Here is a 5,810-nt window from a genome sequence, read left to right as displayed (position 1 = left end):
CCTATTTTAATAAAGTTTTCATGTTTGGGGGAAAAAAGGGTAGAGAAATAGGGCTTTTTCTATTTATTATTGTGAAAACTTGGCAGCAATTATGTATTAAAATGTTCATGAGCTATTGCACTTGTACACAGTTTAGGATTTTTAATATGGATTGTTGTAATGAAGAATCATTCATGGCCAAGAGAGAAAGGATCTAAGACTTTTTAAGGAAAGGAGTGAGTCTAGAAATCAGAGGTGAAGTTAAGATGAAATTAAGTAGCGTGGTCAATTCAGTGCAATGTGGATGTGGGCTATGTGAGATGTGGCTGAGGTAGGTAGCACGGCCAAGCATTGTGGCCCCTGGGAGTCCAAGAGGAAACAGTCAAGGCAGCAGGGAAGTAATATGGAATCAGATGCTGCTGCCACCTCCATCCACATTCCTGATTGTGACTTGTTTGGCCTCTGATCACAGCTGCCTTTGATTTATATATTTATTGAAGTACCCACTAGCAACTCTACAGCTTGGAAACTGTCTCCATTATAAAGGCATCTACCATTTATCCACCCATTCATCTCTTCATCTAACTGTTCATTCAACTAGCATTTGTTGAGTGCCCACTATGGCCAGGCCATATGCCCAGTGCTCATTGTGTGGTAAGCTTGCTTCTACCATAGAATACCAAACAAAGTCTGTTTTCTCTCAAAAAACCTTATCTCAGCATAAACATGCTCACTTACCCTGTTCGCCATGTAAAAGTAAAAGGAAAGGAATGCTTTTTCTTATAATTGGGGTTGGGGTGGGCATTAGAGTTTTGACTGGGGTCTACTTTTTACTAACAATGGCCATGTTGAATACCCATGAACTGTCATGGTACACAAGGCTCTCCAGTCTGACCCTGACCTGTTTGACCTGTTTCCTCTCTTACCACTTCCTACTCTCTATCAAAACAACCATACCAAATTTCTGAGCATTCCCAAAACATAGCATGCTTTTGTAAGCTTCTTTGTCTTTTTGTAAATGCCAGTCATTTTGCCTGGAAAACCCCTATCTATCCTTTAAGAATCCACTCATTTGTCACTTCTGTGACACTCTCAGTCACTTCCTCAAAAGATTAATTCCTCCATTCTGGTTGTCAGTACTGGTTGTTGTTGGAACTTAAAGTCTATCATAAGTTCAAGAAGTTGGAAACCTGTGAAATAAACCACCCATGTAATTCTGAAATGCTAAAGACAATGAATAAAAGCAGACATGAAGAATCACCTAGAGATAGGAAAGTTCCCAAACCTATAGGATTTGACTGTAACTTGATTGATAGAAAAACATTACAACTCCAAGAGAGATTGTTCAGTTGCAAAGCACAGAATAGGAGTCTGAGCAGCAAATGTGCATGTTTCCCATCTCAGGATTGCCCCGGGGATGAAATTCCCTTTCTGGAGATAAACGTTGAATTATTTTCAGGTCTAATAACAAGGCTCTTCCTACTGTGGACAGATACAGGACATTATCAATTTCCATTCCCACCAGCAACACATTCTTACTGTGAGAAACATGTAACAGAATTTCTTAGCCAGGCTCACAAAGCAATGATTAGGATTATAATTAGGCTTCCTGTGCAGCTTAATAACAAGGAGCAAAAGAGTTCTTCAATACAATGCTAATATTCTAATCTATTTGACAGTTTCATTGGTCTTTGAAGATTATTAAATCATGCTGGTATCTGTTTTTAGCCTCATGTGAAATTTATTTATCACGAGTCACTGGCAAGCCCCCATCATCCCTGAGCATGGAACTCAGCAAGCATATGGACTAGCGAAGCAGAGGAAGAAATCTTGGAAGTTGGCGATCACTGAAACACAGACCAGCAGTTCTCAACCCTTTATTCCACAACACACATGGTAAATGCTATTCACGTGAACAGTTCCCGTGGGCAATCCCAGGCGAATATGAATTCCAGGGTGCTGGTTCTAACTCCATTTCTGTCTTTTCCACTTAAGAAAGCATATTAGAATACGAGTACAAGGTTGCCATAGAGATGACCTTGAATCTGCTCTTGTTTTTAAAAAGCAAATTACTCTTACTGTTTTTGTCCAGCAGCCTTACTCTCCTCTGTCCAGGTTTGAGGGTGAAATCTGCAAAGGACTTTAGCAGGTAAGTGACATGATTATATTTGTATTTTAGAAACACAAAATGGCAGCTAAAATTGAGAATGCTCCTGCGCTATTTGGGCAGGAGGTGATGATGGTCTAAATCAAAGTTGTGGGAATGAGGATGGAGAAGAAAGGATAGATTGAGAGCTGCGTAGGGTAGAATGAATAGAATGGCAGATATTGGGGTAGGGTGGGGTGAGAGAAGAGAAGGCATAGATAAAGTCAGCTTGCTTGAATGACTGGGGAATTGTAATACCACTAACAGGAAAAGAACTATAGGAAAAGGAGCTGGTTTGGGTGAGAGAGGACTTTATATACACTAGGTTGTGGTTCCCAAGGCAAATCCAGACATCAAGTAAGATGTCAAAAATGCAGGGGCGCCTGGGTGGCTCGTTCGGTTGGGCATCTGACTCTTGGTTTCGGCTCAGGTCATCATCTCCTGGTTCATGGGTTCCAGCCCCACATTAGGCTCTGTGCTGGCAGTGCAGTCTGCTTGGGATTCTCTCTCTCTGCCCCTCCCTGCTCATGCTCATTTGCTCGCTCTCTCTCCCTCTCTGTCAAGGTAAATAAATAAATTTGAAAAAAAAAAACATGTCAAACATGCAGGTCTGGAGATTCAGATAGAACTGCAAATATAAATGTAAGTAAGGGTAATTAGATTATTGATCATAACTGAAGTCAAAGGAGTAGTGCATGAGGTGAAAAGGAAAAACAGGTAGAGGATTGAATCTACAAATGGTAACATGAAAGGGCTGACCAACAGAGGAAGAAGCCAGCTAACAAAGTTGGGAGATGTCGAGATTCATCAGAAGAATCAGGAGAATGGATTGCCTTGGAAACAAAGAGAGGAGAAAATTCCAAAAAGAAGAGAGTGTTCAGTGATGTCAGATACTCCAGAGAAAGCAGAAGCAACAATGCAAAGTATTCATTGCCTTGGCAATGAGAAGGCTATTGAAGATCTTGACAACAACATCCAGAGTGTGGAGCACTGGCAGCAGATTGCAGTGGGTTCATGTGTGAACATGAAAAAAGGAGAAGGAAGTAGAGGTGATAAAGGGAATAATAATAAATAGTGATAGATTTAATAAATAGATTTTAATAAATAGATAGATTTAATAATAAATAGTGACACATTTACTATGTGTCAGGCACAGTGCCTGACCTATAAATTCTCATTTCATTTTATGAATTATGTTTAATTATAATCCCTTTTTATACCTCAGAAACATACTTTAGGTCATGATCTCAAAGTTTGTGGGATCAAACCCAGTCAGTGCAGAGCCTGCTTGGAGTGCAGAGTTGCTGAAGATCACCCAAGTAAGAGGTTGTAAAAACATGATTCAAGTCTAGTGCTGACGGACCCAAAGCCTAAGACTTTGACTACCACACTGGGGCCAGAAGAGAAGGTGAAACCAGGGGGTATTTTTATTTGGTTATAAAGGTATAAATGGAATGTTTCTTCTGAAATGGTAGATTTGGTTTTTTAATCATAAAAGTCATGCACATACACAAAATCACAAGGAACTAGTTTCTTTGAATTGTTACTCTGATTTCATGTCTGGAATCAGTTGATAATGAGCTACTCTAGTTCTTTCAGTATCAAACCTTTGCACTCAGGCAGCAAACTGGTTAGTTATTAATATGTGTTGAGCAATGAACTTAAAGTGGAAGTAAGACATCAGCCTTAACTTCTTGGACCCTTAGAAAAAGCAACAGGTAAAATACAGCGAGGAAGAGAGTCCCAGATTCACCTCAGTGTTTCTGACCTAAGCTGAAGGTGGCCCAGAAAGGTATTTAAATTTTTTTTCATGTTTATTTATTTTATTTTGAGAGAGACATAGAGAGAGAGAGAGAGTGAGAGCATGATCAGGGGCAGGCAGAGAGAGGGGGAGAGAGAGAATCCCAAGAAGGCTCTACAGTGTCAGCACAGAGCTCGACGTGGGGCTTGAACCCACAAACCATGAGATTGTGACCTGAGCCAAAATCAAGAGTCAGATGCCCAAGTGCCCCTGCCCAGAAAGGTATTTTGATTTGTGTTCCTGTGGGGATTCAAGTCCATTCTCAAGGTGGCCTTGGAGACTGTTTCACACTCGGACTCTGGGTTCTCCAGATTCAATCTAGAAAGACCTGAATTCTCAATTTTATTGAGAAATTAGACTTCCAGAGATCTCTGGGTTTCATGGATTGCCCATTATGTGCCACCTATGTGGCAGATGTTCTGAGTGTATAAAGCTAGCTGATGATAATAAAGAGGAAGATACTTTACCATTGGAAAGTCCAATATTACTCTCCCCTGAATTATTCAAGAATTCAAACATTTCCATGATCCAAAGGGTGATAACCCTCTTCCAGAAGTCAGGTTGAGAAAACTGGTGAGCTAATGTGAACCTCAAAGAGAAAAGGTCAGAGACCCTTTCTTCTCTTCTCTTTGTCCTAGGGCTGCCTTCTTGTGCAATTCTAGGGACATCATTTATATTGACCATTTATATTATTCAGAAGGAAGGATATCCCTTGAAGCACATCTCCAAAGAATATTTACTTTCATCACAACAGATTACAATATGGGGGCACCTGGGTGTCTCAGTCAGTTGAGTGTCCGACTCTTGATTTTGGCTCAGGTCATGATCTCAAAGTTCGTGGGATCAAACCCAGCACAGAGCCTGTCAGTGCAGAGCCTGCTTGGGTTTTTCTCTCTCACTCTCTCTCTGCCCCTCCCTTGGTCAAGTGCACACACTCTCTTTCTCTCAAAACAAACAAACAAACAAACAAACAAACAAACAAACAAAAAACCCCAACCAGATTACACTATGAATGGTGCCCCCTGGTGTTGTGCAACTCAGCACCAACTTTCCTACCTAACCCTAATCCCAGCTTTCTATTCAAGAGGAATGAGAAAGAACAGATATTTCAAGACTAAAACAACCTATTATTCCTTCTTCCAAGGCAGTAGGTCTCTTGTCATTGCAAAACTAAGAAGTGACTCTTGCGGGGTGCCTGGGTGGCTCTGTTGGTTAAGCAACTGACTTCAGCTCAGGTCATGAACTCATGGTTTGTGAGTTCAGCTCAGGTCATGAGCTCATGGTTTGTGAGTTCGAGCCCGCATAGGGCTCTGTGCTGACAGCTAGGAACCTGGAGCCTGCTTCAGATTCTGTGTGTCCCTTGCTCTGCCCCTCCCCTGCTCAAGCTCTGTCTCTGTCTCTGTCTGTCTCAAAAATAAACATTAAAAGAAAAAAAGAAGTGACTCTTGCAAAACAAGTGACTCTTGCAAAACAAAGATCTTTTCAAAGTGATTTTCTGAAGCTTGTTTTTATTTTATCTTTTTAAAATGTTTTTAACATTTATTCATTTTTTGAGAGACAGAGGCAGAGCGTGAATGGGGGAGGGGCAGAGAGAGAGGGAGACAAAGAATCTGAAGCAGGCTCCAGGCTCTGAACTGACAGCACAGAGTCCGTTGTGGGGCTGGAACCCACGGACTGTGAGATCATGACCTGAGCCGAAGTCGGATGCCCCACCGACTGAGCCACCCAGGTGCTCCTGAAGCTTGTTTTTAAAAAATAAGATATTTTCTGCTCCTTCAGGCACCTTCATTACACAAAAAATAATAGCTACCATTTATTCAGCGGATATGGCACAAATACTTTATATGCATTATCTCTTTTTTCTTGAGATAGAATTCTGACTCT

The sequence above is a fragment of the Leopardus geoffroyi genome, chromosome D1 (assembly GCF_018350155.1).
Source record: "Leopardus geoffroyi isolate Oge1 chromosome D1, O.geoffroyi_Oge1_pat1.0, whole genome shotgun sequence".
NCBI lineage: Eukaryota > Metazoa > Chordata > Mammalia > Carnivora > Felidae > Leopardus > Leopardus geoffroyi.
Note: the sequence above shows the minus strand (reverse complement) of the source record.